The 18734-nt window shown below is 40.5% G+C and overlaps 1 protein-coding gene across 2 annotated transcripts in view; it reads left to right on the forward strand.

Annotated features, from left to right (window-relative positions):
• Nucleotides 1-18734, forward strand: part of CNKSR3 (CNKSR family member 3) — a 56652-nt gene that overhangs the window by 1368 nt on the left and 36550 nt on the right. The gene's annotated exons all lie outside the window — the stretch shown is intronic.

The following is an 18734-nucleotide window of genomic DNA, read 5'->3' on the forward strand; positions in this document are numbered from 1 at the left end:
ACTATGTTTTAGTGTGATTGCCTTTTGTTACATAAAGTATTTTCACAGGCTTTGCTGGAGTTGAAGTCGATGTGAAGTTAGGAATGTTTTCAGAGGTGAAAGTTTCCCTGGATTAGAAGCGGCACGCACTTATAGAAGCCATTACTCCTCTGTCTCAGGACCATAATGCTGATTAGACTGCGTGCCTGTGGTCAGCACTTGGCAGTAGTTCGGCTCAAGACCGAGGCAAATTTGGAAAGCAGGCTCATGTTTTCACACAGAGTGAGATGGATACTCCCAGCCCTCCTGAGCGTGAACATGTACGTGAAGGGGCTGTGCCAGAGAGGGACCATCCAAGCAGCCTTTGTGAGAAGAGGATTCCATACAAACGTGCTGTGAAGTTATGCGTTAACATATAAATAACTTCCCCAGAAAGATCTCTTTTCCCTGATTGGTGTTGGTTTAAACAGGAGTGCATTGTTCCGATGAAATACGCTTTTTGCTGTGGCATGTGGAATATTTATATAATGCTTTTCCCTCATTGTGTTTTTTCTCTTGGGCGCTGAAAGTTTGTTACCTTGCCAGATTAAAGATTAAACCTGCTAATCATTTTAAAACGCTTTCTTATACTTCAGCATGCTTGGCTTGCTCTCTTGCATAATTTATTTTACTTGCAGGTTCCTTGAACAGGTAACTCTTTAGCTGGACCCTCAATTAGTGTTATGCAGAATAATTTGAGGGCTGGCTGTAGTTGGGATGTGGATCTTCTGACTAATGCAAACACGTGTCCTTTGAAATGCAAAGGAATAAATTAAAGGCTGCTGGTGACTTTTGTTTCTGCTGCTGTTTTTCAGTTTCTAGGTAAGCTTTTGACCTCTGGTGCACAGTGTCATTTTATGTCACTCCCTGCATGACAAGACTGTAATAAAGAAATGAGATGTGGAAACTTTTTCTTTATGGTTGTACTTCCATCTCTGCACGTTAAAATTGACACTTTAATAGCTAGCTAACAGCTTTGTTAGCACAATGTTTCATAGTTTATTTTTAATCTGAAATGGTTATTTACTGTGTAGTTCACAATCACTGGATTTTATATTTGACCAAAACCTAACATTCTGTATTTTATCTTATGAATATTATATTTAATTCTCAAAGTTAATTTCGTAAAACAAGTTTTTAGAGGAGAGCTTATGCCATTTGTTTTCTTACACGTGCCATTTAGGAAGGGGGTGAGACCATGATCTTCACTGAACCGGCCAAGATCTGGGAGAAAGTATTTGGCTAGTGGTATTTGCTGCCTGTAGTTAGTGCTGTGGTGCCATGGAGATGTATTCTAGAAGAATGACACAAATAACTGGTGGGAGATGCCAGTTCTCAGTGGGGAGATTGGTTTTGCAGATAATGATTCATGCTTATCGTACAACAATAACAACATCTTGGAAGATGTAGAGTGGCAGAAATAAGTGATCTGACTTAGTCCATTTTAACGTTCAGTGTAAAGCTGAGAATATTTCTCCAGGGTTTTTCTTTTCCCTTACAAATCTTTGTACAATCAAGCAACTGTAGAAGAGTTTATATATATATATATGTCTGTGTGTGTGTCTGTGTGTATATATATATATATATATATAAATAGCTTTTCCTAGCCACAAGAAACATGAAACCTCCCCCTTATTCCATGAAACAAGCCCCCAAAAGCAAAGTCCAAAAGTAAGCTGCTAACTGCTGGAGAGTTGGCTTATTTGCTCTTGGTGAATTTGCTTATGTTTTTTTAGTGTAGCTTTTGAACGAACGTTTTTAACAAGGTAACTCTTACCCTGAAGACTGTTGTTCTGTGATTTTTGAGCTGTACACTCCTAGATAAATACTATAAATACCATTTATCTATAATTTAAAACAGAACCTATCAAGAAGTAGTAAGCTGAATGTGAATATTTTTAGATTTTTATAGTCAGGTTTTAAATAAAAAGTGCTCTGTTTGTTTCTACCAACAACAGCTGGTACAAAATGCAGTTGCTTGTCCTCTCGTGCTAACTCAGACTAGAATGCTGCTATTTTTTGTGAACAAGGGTGTTTTTTTCTGGTAGAGTGCTGTGTACCAACAGTAGCAGTCTATGTAGCTAATAAGAGTTGGTCTAGCTAAACCAAAGCTACTGAGGAAGAGTTGTGCTTTTACTTGCTACCAGTTTTCTGTGTATAGATTAAGCATTTCTCAAGCTTTGACCAAGGATGTCATAACTCTTTAGCTATAGCATCAGGTTTTGAAAACTGTATCTTATATTTTTATAAGTACCTCCTTGATTTCTGTCTGGAAGAAGTGATGGTGTAGTTATAGGTTTCTCTTACAGCATGGCACAAACTGAAATAGTGTTTCGGAGCCTTTTTCAGCCATGAAAGGTGGTACTTTGGCTAGGATGCTATGTTGATTTGACTTGTGGTTCTGCTGGCATGGAGTTTATGTTCTTTGAATGCCTGCACTGTTTTCCTGACTACACTGGCAAGATTTTTTTTGGATCATTCTGTGGTTAACCTGTAGTCTTGCTCTGGTGCAGGCTAAGATCCTTACAGGCTCAAAATCCTCACCTGTATCTCACAGCATTCCCTTGTGAGCCCATGAAACTGAATTCACCCAGAGGCCCTTGAGGGATTCCTGGAGTTATTCAGGTTATTGTGGGACAGATGTATGCCTATGGAAATTGTAGTGTATCTGCAGTACACTGCTGGTATATGTTTGTGGGCTTGCAGTTTTTTTTGCTGTCCTGAATGCAGAAGCGAGCAAGAACCCGTGTACTTCCATAGGGCTGTGCAAATAGAGAAACATCTAGCACAAAAGTGATTTACTTTTACTGGCATAGCGACGGTTTGAAGAGAGCAGTGTTGTGAAGTGGAGGAGCCTTCTCCGGTCTCAGAAAACCCTGGCTACTGAAAACCCTGCAGCTAAGGCCATTCCTCAAAAGATGTGAGGAAAGCTGTGTATGGGATAGTCTCCTGTGTGAGAAATGTCACTCTCTTGTTGGAGAACATTGATGTGCTTTGTTTGTTGTAGCCTGATCTGTCTCTTCCCCCTGCCCCCAGGCCTCACATACTTATGTGAGTTGTGTCTTCAAGCCAAATTTTACACGGTAAAGATAGTTTGATGCACTTGTGGTTAGAAGCGTCTGTTGTTGTGAGGCTCCATTACAATTTGGCCTTTGTAGCTGTAGGCTCAGCTAGCTGGGGATCACACATCTGCTTTGGCCTCTTTACTGCACTCCAGGTACAGTTATTCCCTTCCTCTGTAGTTCATGGATATCACTTACTCCTGTGGCTATTATATCATGAAATACTCAGATTTCCATTCCTGGTAAAGCTTTCAGGCAACTATATTTATTTATAGGGATGCTTGGGAGAAGATGGGGATATATGCTAATTTATAAATAGTTAGCAATTAATTGTGAGAGCCTGGTCTTCCTTTTTTAGAGCTATCTTGCTTACCCAGGAAGATTTCAACAAGGTCACTGATATTAACTGTGTGTGCTGGGAGCTGCAAACTAGCTGGAATTTAGGAACAGTGATGGGTAATGCATAGCATCAGAGTTGTTTTTTAGCCTTTTCTTTTTAGGTATCCTCAAATGAATGTTTTGTTCCACTTTTTTTGGAAAATAACAGTAAGAACCCCCTGATTATTTCTTCAGGCAGAATACTTTGATTTCAGTGAAGAAGAGTAGAAGGCTGCCTATGACTGGGGCTGCAGAAGAATATCTTTCCTCTGTTTACTTGGATGCCTAAAAATACTTGTATGGAGTATGTGTTAAATAGATCAGAAAGTGACATTGAATAATCAGTCTTTGTAGATCTCAGCTGGAATTCTCCATATAGGTGTCCCATAATGATTTACTAGAGGAATCTTATGTACTAAATAGACCTATTTATATTTATTTGTGGGCTGAAAGAAAGTGAAAAGTTGCACAACGAGTTTGTGTTACTGCAGTCTTAAAATTATTCATTCATTGTTGCCGAGATCAGTGAATGTGTATGAAAAATATAAACCAAAGTTTGCCTCCGTGTTCATGTGTTTAGATCATGTTCTTGTGTTTTTTGCTGCATTGCACTTGAGCTGCTTGTGGGTTCTGTGAATTTTTTTCTTCTCCCTGATCTTTTAATGTTCACAGCTCTATTTATTTGCTGTTAAATTTCTGTTCAAACTATTTTAACCAAGCATCAGAAAGTCTAGGAGTTGAATGCTGTCAGCATAATATCTGGAAACATTTTAAATGCTAAAATCACAATGGGTGTTGGTGGAAAGTTGATTGTAGCCTTTGTAGAGGAATGCAGTGAAACTCTGATAATGCATTTTAGGTATATGAGGTATATTTAGGTAGTACCTGTACCTGGGTTGTAGTGTTAAAAGTGGGTATGCTTCCTTGGTATTACCCAGCTAGACATGTAAGGTGGTGTACTTATTAAGAGAAATTTCTTCTAATTGCTCAGTAGAAGGTACAGAGGTTGGCCAGTGGGTTGGTTGCTTTTTTGCTTTTATTTTATAAAGCTTTTCCTTCCTTGAATGACAGGAAGTCATTGGTATCTGATATTGGAGACCTCTGTAGGAAAGAAACTCCCTTTAGATGAAATGTTGTATGTGTGTGTCAGATTCTCATAACTTGTTATGGATTCATTCTCTTCCTTGAGCTTCTGCCTGGGAGCCCATATTTTCAGCATGTACATCCTCTTGGCTGAGGATCATGCCTCTCTTTAGCTCACTGCAAGAGCTAAGGAAAGACACAGTATAGGGCACTGGATAAAATGCATGTTGAAATTTGTCATGATTTTTTTTTTTTTTTTTTTCTTAAGTAAGTGCCTCTGTGAATTTAGTGGAAAAAGGTTTTTACTGTTGCATTTTTTTTTCCACGAAAGTACAGATACTGGCCTTAATTTGTACCCTAGAGTTTTCTGATAACACCAGTTAGGTCTCGCCTCCCTAGAGGGGTGGTGTTCCACAGTGTTTCCTCATTCTGCACTGCACATACCCCAGATACGTAAGCCCTGTCAAAAGGAGGAGGTAGTGAGGTACTCACATTTTCAAGGCTATCCTGGAGAAAGGAAAGGAAGGGGGAACAGGAGTTAGTGGAGCTGAGGCCTCTAGCAGCCTCTCATGTGTTTGTGGTAGTTCTTCAGGACTCAGCTTATTGTGATTGCAGGATTGCTCACAGATTTTGGTGTTCGTCCACAGGGCTGCAGTAAGAGATAAGAAATTCAAATAAAAATGCTGCTTGACTGTGGTTTGCTGTCTGATGTTAGGCAGAGTAGACGATCCTTTTTGTCATTTGGGCTCTCCTTACCAGTGTGAGATGACTGTAGTCTAAGGCTATTATTCAGATCCCTGGGCCAAGCTTCCTTTGCACAAGGAAGTTGCCTGTGGGTTTCCATATGCCTGTCCTCATTTTTTTCAGGGTACAAGTAATAACATTTCACAGCTTGGGGGATGTGCGGGGGGTCTGGTGAATCAGACTGATCTGTTTCACTGGATTTAAACATTAATTACCTGTTAAAATAGATATTTATGATATTATGAAATGTGGGTAATTTTTATCAAGTGTCACACATGCTGGGCAAACCCAAGCATCTGTGTTTGATTTGGTGAGGTCAGATAACTGGCCTCTGTAGCTTTGGTCTACAGAGATGCATTCAGTAGCTGGCCAAATTATAATATTGCATCAGTGCCAAGTTAATATAATTTCTTGTACGTGCTTCCTTGGTACCATTTAACACATAGTTTTTTGTCACTGTAATGACAAAATCTCTCTAGGTTTTTTTGACTGTTTCTTATACTGGTAGTTAAGCGTAGGTAAGCAAAGCATTTGGTGTGCTGTTGCAATCAAAGCTTTGTGGTATAAATATGATCTTATCTTGCTCTTTGATCAAAGGAAAGAACTCCATTTAAAACTTAATTGCTGCTTATCCAGGGCTAAGGCTTCTGCTAAAGCAAGTGTTGGTACACGCTTCTAGGCTAATGATCCTGATGTCTCTGTCTTGTGTTTGCAAAATGAATGTTGCTTAGGTTGCCGTCCTTTTATCATTAATACCTTATCTCACAGTCTTGTATTACTGGAATGAAGCTTGCTGGGTGAACCCTTTATGAAAAGCTCTGCAATATACCTATTTTGTCATTAAATGAAAGATATCTATCTGGTGGAGATGCTTTCCTAGCTAGAAGAGAAGGGAAGGGCTCAAAGTGTTACCTCCTATGGATATATTAGTGAGTCCAGTGAGCCAGTGGGGCAGACTGATTAAGGGCTTTTGTTGGGTTTTATAGCTTATAAAACAGCCTTATCTAATAAGAGAGAGGATTTCTGCCTTCAGTTGTGATACTACTGCTGTTGCTTGTTCTGAAGATGCTTTATTCTGAGCTACAGGTCCTTGAAGTACTTGTTTTCCTTCTCCTGACCTAGCATTGTGAAAGAGTCCTTGCTGTGGAGGTCAAAAGGCAAGCCTTTGGTGACAGGTGGACGTGTAAATAGAAGAATGAAAATCTACCAGTCTGTTTCACTGGGACAGCAATATCCTAACTCCAGTGCCTTTAGAATTTAATTTTGAGTTGGCTGCTATCCCAGTGCTGCAGGAGGCAGAGACTTACCTGAGCAGGTATTGGTACTGCACTGCTGAGGGGATGTGTGGTTGGTGATGAGGGCAGGGAAGGAGAAGGGAACAATAAGGGATGAAGGATTTCACTTTCCCCTCCCTCCTATGTAGGACTTTCCCTGAGCAAGGAGGGCTATAAGAACAAGTTCAGACATGCCTGAAGAATGTGGACTGAAAAACATGTGCAGGGACCAGGGGATAGAGCCGTGCCTGGAGAGTGTTGTAGAGGAGAAGTGGGAATCTGGTGAAATACAAATACCTCCCCTGGTGTGAGTGGTTTCAGTGTGTGGTGTTTTTTCTTTTTGGGTGTATGTGTGTGTTTTCTTTTTTCTTTCTTTTCTCCCCTGATCAGGTCTAGTGCTGATGTGTATTCACTACTTCACTCACCCATCCTTCGCAAGGTGCAGGAGTCTTGCTGTTAGTATGCTGTTAGCTTCATCAAACAGAATTTTAAAAGGATTATGGCAAAACATGAAACTCAGTAATTGTTGGCATTCCTAGTGCAAGCTGTAATGGAAACTTTGGAAGAAAAAGGAGACAGAAGATAAATATGCTGTAAGTTCTGTGCGCTTGTGTTGTTTTTTTTCTTTAAAATTTGTAGCATTCCATGTAGTGTTTGGATGTAGGCAGTACTCACCAGAAGATGTAATATTATACGTCGTGTGAAATATAATCCTTTTATAAACATAAAACCATCATATTTTCTTGTATTTAAAAACAATCCTTCATCTTTTCCCTAACTATACATAGTTCACACTATTTCAGACAATAACACTAGAGAGATAAATCTGTATGTGATCAAAACAAGAATTTGGAAGTCAAACTTCCCATAACATTTTTCTTTCTTGCTGTTTTTGGTTGTATATTAGAACAACATGTGATAGACATCACTGCATTCATTAAAAAAAAAAAAAGTTAAGAACATGGTTTGCCCTCAGTTATGATTAGGATTTAACAATAATGTTGGAGAAACATCTAATGTTGGCATTTGACTGAGGAAGAGATTTGCTGCTTATTTGGGAGAGTGAGTGTGGGTCTGATGCAACAGTGCAAAGCTGGAGCATTAAAATGGACTGAGGTGGATGCTGTTTTTCCATAGCAGGCACTTGCTGGCAGTGGAGGTTTTTATGGTTGCTCTTAAGATAGTCATCAGAGCTTCTTAAATGTTTTGCTGCTTACTTTATTAGGGTATGTGTACGAGACTGATGCTGACCCGTAGGATTCTGTCGAGTTATGGACCTTTTGATTCAGCCTTTAAAAGCATCAAGAGAAGATTATTGGAGTAGAGCCTTGAAAAATGAAGTCTATGGAGGCTGTTGAAATGTTCTTTTGGTGAAGTTCTTGCCTTGATTTAACCTTAATGCATCATTATTACAGTGTCCCTGGTGCTTTCCAGTCTTGATTCTTTTAGCACCCTTCTCAATAGGAATTAGCTCTTGTTTTCATTTTAAAGATAGGCAGCTAACACTGAAGAATTTGGGGTGTGCCTACCTTACACAGTGCAGGTCTAACTAACCTCTGAAGCAGGTTATTTATGGAGTAGAAACAGCATTAACATGATTGTCTTGGCTATTTTCCAATCCCAACCATTCTGTGATTCTATAATTTTCATCCCGTAATGTAGTTATATTGCTTATAAACTGAAATGTCTGTCTGGGCTACTTCAAGTGTCCATTCATGGCTCTGCATTGTGAAGCATATGGTGAAAGTAAGTAATTTGCCTCTGGTCATGCAGTGGGTGGTATTCAAGTTAGGATTAAGACATGAGTAATTTAGATGTGTATATTCTTGTTATAGTACCTGAAGCCTAGAGAGTGGCTCAGAAGATCTTTTACTCGGTGTCTGTTTCAGGGCAAGTTGAATCATGCTCTGGTCTCCATTGAGTACTGAGTATCCCACTATTGGGTATCGTGGGAGTTTAAGCATGTCAGTCTCCAACCAGTTCCATCCCATGATGTTTGCAGCAGAGGAAGAAAACTTGCAGGCCCTGTTTCAGGGTTGTACTGACTGGATTCTCCTTTCTCTATTGGTCATCTGAGAATTGCTGGGGTGCAGGAAGTCATAATGACAAATGTGGGGACATGCTCATTTAAAAGTGTGTGTGCTTCCTTAAAGTAGAACATGGCTGCATTTAACATTGTTGGAATACTACCAGTCCATAGGCCTCTGATGTGCAAGAGATGTTGACTTGTCAATTGGTGTGATCTGTATGTGGGAGAGCTGTAACTGTATCTTGTGCTATTCATCATCTGGTGAAAAATTTGGTGTATTTCAACTCACAGCTTAAAATACTGCATGTGAGGGTAATGAGAGATGCAAGCGTGATAATAACCGACCTGTTCTGTCCTACCCTGCAAAGCGCTGTAGAAAGATTAGCAGCACCACACCTTATTGCATGAAAAGATATCATGTAACAAGTATAATTGAACAGGGAATAGCTGATACTTTTTGGATCTTTGTGATACACTTAGAAACACTTGGAACGGCCTTCTGGGGCTTGTTTGGATCCTTCTTACAGCAGATAGCTGTCCAATCTTACAGTGCCATCCGTGATGGGAAGCCTGTTGTTTCTTGAAACAAGGCAACTGACAATTGAACACAGGGATGTGACCATAGTACCACTAGCAACACTGTGTGTCAGCTTTTATTGTAGTAAGGTTAGTACTGGCTTCTCAGGGTTGTATATTTGGAGAGGAATTCCAGCTCCCAGTAGAGCCAGTCCTGTGCCATGCATGCCTGGAGACTTTTGTTGGGCTGTCATTCACAGAAATACACATTTCTCAGATTGTCAGCTTGTATGTACTCTTACAGGTTTTTCCCAAATTAACATGTCTTGACTGCTGAGAAACACTGAGTGGATTGTGTGGTTTCTAACCCATGTGTAATTGAGCATAATGCATGTAAATTTATTGTCCCGTATCATCCTCAATTTTCCAAGGGTTAAGAGTGTGTTGAAATGATAGTTGGAAACTTTATGTCCTGTGGCTCTGCTGAATTATATTTTGCTCTTGAATATTCCTCCTGTCATTGGGTGTTCTCAAAAATCTGTTAAGTTTTAAAAACTAGTTTCCTATTAAGATTTTAACTATTTCCCATTCTGCCTGCAGAAGCTTCCTGGCAACTTTTTCTAGCTGTATATGTAAGGGCCCTCCCTGGAGATGCTTCTGGCACCTAGGAATTACTCATTTACCTGGAAGCTCCACCAATAAAGATGTATCCCGTAACAGATCTTTCAAAAAAACCTCCAAATCCAATTTAGCTGAAATGCGGAGAGGAAGACGCAAATAGCCATCAAGTGAATTGACTGACTTCCCTACAAATATCTGGTGGTGTTTTGCTGTGCCTTAAGAGTATCAAGAAGACTTGTTTGGAGCTTCAGCAAAAGATCAGAAATATCTTGTCACCACCTTACATAGAGGGTGGAATATCTGCTCATGCTTTTGCCTCTTCATAATCACAAAAAGTATTGTATGAGGATGTCAGATAGAATGGCTGAGATAGATATAAGGCTTTTTCCTGCCCTCCTTGATCCACTGTACATCTTAGAAGGAGGTAGGGCTCCTGGTCAGGTTGGTGGTATTTTGGATGTGTATGATTCAGAGCCCTCAGTCAACTTTGCCACCACTGATCCTATGCCTTTGGCTTTCTGACAGTTGGGGTGTTGCACTTGAACTGTGGTGAGGTCTCTGCTATTTTAAGAAGTAGCATCATCACTGCACACCTAACTAGGACTGTAAGATGATGTGGAGCAATGAAAATGTGTCAGGCAGCTAGCTGAAGCAATTGCTTTAGATGTTTAAAACAATTGCAAAAATATGGGGAAGCTGAGACATTTGGTGATTGACCGCTCAGTTAATAAACCTTGTTTTTTTGACACGGCCTGTTTCAAAGAAAGCTGAGATGCTTCAGCAATATGCTTTAAAATGCCTATTGTGTTTGATGCCTCAAGGCAGGTCTCTCCTGTCACTGGACAACACTATCAGCAGGTTTTAGTGCTGGAAAGTATTTGTGTGTGGTTTTCTTTCTTTTTCTTTCTCTTGTTTTTTTTTTTTTTTTTTTTTTTTTAAGTTAAGTGTATCAGTCTTTTTTCCCCATCTCTTTGCAGCCACCTGTATTGCTTCCAATGCATGCTGGCTGAATTTGGACTCAAAGGTCTTTGTGGCCAGGCCTTCTCCTGCGCATCTTCCCCCATCTGTTTCTAGGAACCCAGTGGCGTTACATGAACACCCTTTAAGCTTTCTAATCCTTCTCACATGGCTGTGAAGCTCTCTTCAAAGCTGTCAGCTGTGATGGCATCAAACTTGTGAGCCTTTTGCAGGTGAAGGGTGATGTCTAGTTCAGTGAAATAGTTGCCTGTCTCATGGGGTGGAGTGTCATTCTTCCTCCTATGTTCCTCTGTTTCAAGCTCCCTTTAGACAGGGATTGAGATTTTTTGTTTTCTGGTTTTGAGGATCTGTGTGTAGAACACACATGGCTCATGGAGAGAAGCACTGTGATGTGCTATTTAAAACAATGCAAACAAAAACTTTAGAGAATCTAGAATTCCTGATGTAAATGCTGTGGGGATTTTAAACATGAAGTAATGTGTGCGTCCAAGTAATGACAGCATCACATAGGAGAATTCGGTAGTGGCCCCATGGGATCTGTTCATGATGGAAAGAGGAGGTATGCGCCATCAGCATTTTTCTGCTAATGTCATTCAACTTGCGGTGACATAGTGATGTGATTAGCAGGTGCTGATGGCCAGTGATTCTCATGTGCCTGTATTTACACCTCCCTGGTGACTGTAAGGTGGGGGGCATAAATGTTTCGAAATAGTGTAGGAGGTTGTCATCTAAAGGGATGACTATCTGGCAACTACATCAGCTGTTGCCTTACAGCAAACTGCTCCTTGACTAGATCATGGGTGTAACAGTAATCACAGTGTTAGCAAGGGTGCATACACAAAGGAGAGGCAGACGTGAGTAATGTACCTTGCTGCAATCAGCCAAAACAGTTCCACATGGTGATGTGAGAAGGCAGCCAAACCAAATTAAAGGGATCACCCCATTTCTTCTTGGGAGCCAAGAGGCGGGCAGTTTTGTAATGTTGCTTCTTGTTTCCACTGTGGGAACAGGCATCAGAGTGTTAATTATCAGAGTTCAAGAAAAGGAGCTCTTGTGACTAATGAACTACTCCTTCAACCACAAAAACCTTGAAACTTTTAAAGGGCAAGCTCGTAATTGCATGTTTGAGATGAAGGCCCTGGGGCGGGGGGTTGTTGCGCTGTATTAACCACATAAAGTTGTCAGGCGCACAAGCTTCATGTCTTCATGTGCTAGTGACACAAACAAGTAATGTGGGATATACTATAACTGAGCTTTTAGAAAACAAAATGACTTTGTACTTGACCTGTTTGCTGAAGGACAGTACTCATTTTTAGGGCCAGCAAAGGCTTATTATTGTTGTTATTATTATTTGTTCCCCCACTTGATAAGGAGTATAAAAATGTCACTTAGTGCAAAGATGTTCAGCTGTTTTCCCCATGGAAGGGACGTAACCTATTAAAGTTGACAAGCCATGGTAGAAGCCAAATTAGTTGAGAACACAAAAGCATTGTCCCCTTTGAAGCGTTGCCTTACTCCATGTGTAATTACTGTGAGTAATATTCATATTGCATATAATTGAGTTCTGTGCTTATGCTTCCATTTTATTCCTTTGGAAGAGAATTGTAAAGAAGTTGTTAGCTATAGTAAACCAGATGTGCACAGGCTTGGTGATGGGATGTGTGGGCTGATGGAAGTCCAGCTCTGGTTAAAATGGGCTGACTTAGATTTTTGTCTTTGAGTGGAATGGGTTGGTTGTTTTTTAGGTTGGGTTCTTGCTTTGCCAGGGAGTTTTGCTGTGCGGTTTTTTCTGAAGGCTTTCCTCGCTGGAGATTTCAGCATGGAGGTGGAGTGAGGCTGGCTGAGGGTCTGGTTCTTCCCCTCTGTCCCAAAGCTCCCCAGACCCTGACAGTTCCCCCTCTAGGAAAAGCTGTCAGCTCTGGTCTGCAGGTAAATGCATGTTTTTAGTTTGTGGCTTTCCCTCCAGCATCTTTCAGCATGTGTGCATGAGACGGGGAAGCAGTAGTTGAAGTTTAGTGTCTGCAGAACAAGATGTTGATGACAGTTTTATATCTATTAAAATTAAAAATGTGAGGGGGGGGTGGGGGTGAGGACAGGGGAAGAAATATCTGTCTTATTTCACAGGAGTGGGATGGAATGTCTAGAGAGACTAACTTTGTGGATAAGGCGGCTTTTATGTTACCTTGTTTGTTGTAGGACTACAATGCTCTCCTGTGTGTTGCTTGCCTTTGAGGTACTGCTACTTCTGTCAATTTGAAATAAACACAGCTAGGAAAATAATGCACAAAAAGAGGGTTTCTTGCTGAAGCTGTGTGACTGTTCTAAGGTCAGTTAAATGGTCTCTGTTGGGGGACATTTTCAATAGCAGTTTCTCTTCATCTTTCCTCCTGTGGCTGTATTTCCTTCTATTCCTGGTATTTTCCTGTTATGTGGTCTTCTTTCCCAGGTGGTATTTTGTCACACTGGTCTTACTTAGATAGGAGCAGCCTCACTGTCTCCTGACTGTTTTATAACAGGTTTTCAGAGGATTTGGGGCTTTTTTTTCCTCAGTAAAGAAGACACTTATAGAAGTGATGAACAGCAGTAAATGTTTTGATGAATTGCATTAGTCTTTGTGTGGGGAGCCCTCATTCTTTTCTAGCTAATGGTAAGCAGAAGACAGGAGCAGCTGATAGCCTTTGTGGTGACAGTCTGGAAATAAGTTTGTACTTCATGGCTTTCTGCTGAGGGGTCTTCATAACTTGTGGAGCGGGCATTGCTGGAGTTGGTGGGTTTTTCTGGAGGTTTTGGTAGAGAGCACATGTGGCTGGTGGTAGAGAGCACATGTGGCTGGTGCTATCCTCTCAGTAGCAGTCTCTTGACTGGGATGTGAAGCTGAGTCTGCATAATGAAAAAGTGTTTGTGTGAGATACTGTTTCTCTGCTGCTGTTTTGATAACTTATAAAATCACCCTCCTTTCTCTCTCTCTTCCCACCCTTTGCCCCACCCCCCCATTCCTCACCTTCTGCAACACCTAATGATTAACTTAGGTGTAAATAAAGTCACTACAGTGCCTGTAAATGAAGAACAAAGATGAGTAGTGATCAAACAGGCTTACATAAATCACCATCTTAGAAGTCCATCACTGCATGATTAACAAATAGGAGTATTTCAGGGGCTGAAGAAGATCAACCTGGTTGCATGTTCTTCCTCCACTTACAAAATAGCACACTGAATTTACATGTTCATCTATGCCCTTGGGCACAAAAAGCAATTTGACATGATTTGGAAGTTTGAAAATTTGATCACTAACTGGAGACTGCTACACAGTATTAACCATGTGGCACCTCAACTTGCAGAAGTCCAAGGTGTGGAAATAAGCTCTAGCTTCAAGACAGTATTTGGTCTCTTAGGTAGGTGGCTTGGAAATCAGACTCTGTAATACTTGAGATAAAGTATGTATCCAGGAGAGAGGCTGTTCAGGAAGCTTTAATTTGGTCAAAACAAACTAATAACTTGTATTAGTTTTTTGTAATTACAATTGTATTTAAATAAAACTTATTTAAATTTAAATTAAAATAAAAAAGCTTATTTAAAATTGTATTTAAATAAAACTTATAATATTTCTGGATTGAATGTAGTATCTTTTTTTTTTTTTTTTGGTATCACAGTATCACAGTATGTTAGAGATTGGAAGGGACCTCAAAAGATCATCTAGTCCAATCCCCCTGCCGGAGCAGGAACACCTAGATAAGGTTACACAGGAACGTGTCCAGGTGGGCTTTGAATGTCTCCAGAGAAGGAGATTCCACAACTTCCCTGGGCAGCCTGTTCCAGTGTTCCGTCACCCTCACTGAGAAGAAGTTTCTTCTCAGGTTTAAGTGGAACCTCTAGGCAAACAGCTTTCAAGTTTCAATGCTTTTCAGTTTCATACAGCCTTTATACACATCGGAAGCACTGTTACAAAAATGGTGCAACTTTTAAAGATGGAAAAGGGAGAGGGGGGAGTGAGGAAAAAAAAGTAATTTTTAAAAGAAATATTGTAACCTTTTGTGTGTTTTGAATTAATGGCTCTATTAAGTCCCTTCTGTGATTATGGTAATTATAACTCCTTTAAAAGATGAGGGGAAGAGGAGCAGATATCATATTTCAGCTTTCCACTGGACAGTTATGTTGAAGACAAGATAGGTATGTGTTAGAATAAAGTGGCTAGGCCTCTTCCAAACTTGGATTTCAAGGACCAGCAAAGCCTGGAGAATTTTACAGTGCTTATGAAGTATATTTTTCAGTATTACATTTCGTATTTCTACTCTTTGTACTGATTTGCAAAAACCACTAAAAGTTGTAGTATCTGGTAGTGGACAGCATAAAACCTCTGAGCACCAACAGGATTCTTGAGGTTTTAAAAATTTAGTGCTATTTGACAGGTAAATAGAGGAGCAGTAAATAGAAGAAAAGTAAGAAATGAATGTGCAAATCACCCTGGAAATAGCAATTGGGGAGGGGATCATATTTGATACAAACAGGTGCAGAAATGATTGCACTCACTGATTTTAGGACAGTATTTGCATCCGTTTGTTTCTATCCTGTTTCAGAGATTTCTGGATCAAGTTAATTCTTTGTGATAAACTATTTTAACAATAAGTGCAGTCACGCCTTTTTCTGCTCTTTCAATTTCTCTAGTGTGTCTTCATAACCAAGGGTAGTGACATTACATTGGAGAGTTTTGTCTGTAAGTCTTTTTGTTAACAAGTGTCTCCTGTTGTTGTTGTCCAGCAGCCATATCCTTCCGATTATGTACTTGGGGTAGCTAAAGCAGGGGGTCTACTACAATATGATCTGAACCAATAAAAGTGTGCAGGAAGTATCTGGGGTTTATTGATTTATAAAAAAAAGGAACCAAGAAGAGTGAGGAAAAGCAATCTTATGATGCAAAAGTTTAATAGGTGACATTTTGATCACTGCTCTTAATACAGCAGCAGGACTGTAGGTTATTTTTGGTGCTTAAAGTACTGTTACAGGTTCAGGGCCCCATTGTAGAAGATTGTATGCAATCTCCCACATACACACACGTAGACAAGTAGCACATGGTCCCCAAGGACTAAATTGTGTCAGACATTAAGAATGCAAACCATTTATAGGATTTTCATCCCTTCGTGCATCTGTTTTGCAAATACAGAACTTAAAGCCTTAAGGGGAGATTGTCCGCTTTATACTTTCATAGAAGTAGGGCTGCTAAATGGCTAGTTTATCACTTTATTTATAAAATAAAGAATGGATAGCAACATGGAAAAAACTCAGCATAAGGAAAAACTGTTTACAGGGCATCACTGTTATGTTTATGTGTAGTCAGAGAATTGTTAAATGTATCAGAATAATGAACTGAAGAAGCATTGCTTTGAAGTGTCAGTAGGCAAAAGATAATACTGATGGAAATACAGGTGGCTGTATTTTACTGAGGCTAACTCTCTGAAGCAGAAACATTCCTTGTTCTGACAGCTTTGAATTTTTGACACCTTGCAGTTTCATCATTGCAATGGAGCTGATGTAAACTGTGTGTTACTCTAATACATTAACATTACAATGGAAATTACAAGACTTTATAAGAGGAGTGCCTTATTAAATTGTCCAGGAGTGCTCCCATATCTGGTGCTGCTGTGCAAATTGTTTTTAAATTTGGCTGTGAATTACTTTATAATAATAGTGAAGTTAGGTGAGCTAGTAAAGTACAGTGATGGGGAGCTGCCTGTCGGCAAGTTTAACTTCATATGTCTACTGCTTGGAAAACTGGAGCAAGGAGATGCGGGATGGGGTGAAACCTGCCAAAGGACATACTCCTCAGTAAGAAGTGAAATGTTTTTTTACTTTAAGCAATATTATACAAAATGACTGATGGTAATAACACCTGGGACCCAGAAGACCAGTCTGACTAGCAGCCTGGGACACTGATGTGACACAGCATAAGCCAGTTTCGAAAGCTTGGGCAGTATATGCACTGGGCGAGTTTTGAGTGTTTTGTACTGGATTACAGAGAGAGAAGTGTCTTGTGGGAGGGATGTCATTGTTAGGTCAAGTAGTAATAGTGCAGAGACCTTGTCCATCTATGCCCCATCTTCTCTGTCCTCCCTGCCCCTGGCCTAATACTTTCAGAGGCAAATAGAATTCTCACCAATACCTTGTAGGACTCTGTATTAACATGCTGGCTGTGTAAGCATCTATCCTACACCACTGTCACTGTCCTCTGTTTTGTGGCATACAATGCCTCTTGTCCAACATCCCATAAGTCATTAAAGTGCCTTGTATTCATTAAGTTCATGGTTCCAAATACAGCCCTGCAGTACTGGTTCCTCCTAAATGGCACATAAATTGTGTATTTCCCATATCCTGTTCCTTGCATGGTGTCACTTGCTGCCAGACTGTGCACTAGTGTCTTGGGAGTGGTGTATGCTGGTCCACTACAAAGCTTCTCCAGGCTGTGGTTTGCAGTGTTTCTCTGATGAACCGGTGTGAGTCCTAGAAGATACTTGGACACAGCCAGGGCACTTGATGGGGCCCCTCATCACCTCTGTTTTGGCTCTCTGTCAACCCTTTTGCTGTAGATAGGACCTAGAAGGTTTTCTGGCAAGAAGGTAGTAGTATGGTGGAGGTGAAAAAGGGGTTCAGGGATGCTGGAGTGAGAAGTAGGGTGGATGATGGGAAGAATGACACTAGAAAGGTGGTCTTCATCTGTACGTGACTTACAGATTGTGTCCTAATTCTGTAATTTCACCAGCTTCCAGAGTTTTTGCCTCAGGAGGCTTAAATGATTCCATATTCCTGCTATGGATTAAGCTGTAATATGCATTTCATAAGAACAATAAAACAAAATTAAATTTTTTTCATTAAAAAAAAAAAAGGCTGGTTCCTGAAATCTTGAGGATGACACCACAGCTAGCATTAAGACTATTTTAGGTTCAGTGCTATTATACTTCTGTAAGCAAAATGGTGAAGTGTTTTAAAGGCATGTTTTGAGTAGAAGTTCTCCTGTAAAACGAGTGTGCTTGAATAGTGGTATAAAAAAGAAACCACCCAGCAAATTCAGCATGGTTTGTGAGTTGGAAAATTCTGGGAAATATATTCCTCTGTGGTTGCATTGATTTAGTGAAAACATCTGTGTCTGTTAGTAGCAGAAATGAGATATCTTTGAGGCTTCTCTTTGGAGCTGTTTAAGGGGTGTGAGGAAATACACCTTTCTGTAAGTGGGGTCTGCAGTCAGTCCAGTGAGGAATAGCATGGGGGGGTCTTGATAAGTACAAGACACGACAAGACACGTTTCTGAGAGGTGACCTCTGCTGGCCATGATTGTCACATCCTGCTGTTCATCTCCCATCCCTCTGCAACTTTCTGCCCTAGTCCTTTGCAACAATTCCACAGCAAAGGCGGCAGACCAGGTTGTGTCCTCCCTACATATTTTCCCAATTTACAGCCCACTATGCCAGCTGAAGCTGCTGTTGAGCTTATAAAGGTCCTATTGCAGTGGTGGCTGCGCAGTCAGCTCTGCAGCTTACCTTCTCCTGTCGAGATGTTAAGTGGCTGGGACAAATTCATTTCTGGTGGTGCTTTACCTCAGTTTTGGATAAAAGTGCATTGGCAGTAACCGGTTATGCATCCCTCTATGCCATATGGGATCTAAGGAAGTGAATGTTCTAAGGTCATGCTGTCTTCCTGCTTGTGCCCTCCTTACTGAGTGAGTCAGGGTGTTAGACCAGCCTGAAGATGAAATGGCATTCGCTCTTCTACCTCAGATCTTGTTGCCACCTAGCTGCAGAAGAGACAAAGTCTGTGATATGCCCATGACTGGTTTGTTTCCAAGGTAGTCACCCCATGTGCTCTGTACAGGAGAGGGCATATGGTGAGGTGGATTGATTTCTTACAAAGCCCAGCACTGTACACTGTGAGGGACAAAGGTCTTGTCTATATATCTTTCTCAACTGCAGCTTTCAGTGGCTCTGCCTTTCACTCCTGCCAAAATTATACTGTGCCTAGGCAAAGCTGGTACTTGCGTCACTAGAA

The sequence above is a fragment of the Neopsephotus bourkii genome, unplaced genomic scaffold (assembly GCF_033783945.1).
Source record: "Neopsephotus bourkii isolate Nb327-2 ecotype Australia unplaced genomic scaffold, CSIRO-AGI_Nbou_v1 NB_1767, whole genome shotgun sequence".
Lineage (NCBI taxonomy): Eukaryota > Metazoa > Chordata > Aves > Psittaciformes > Psittacidae > Neopsephotus > Neopsephotus bourkii.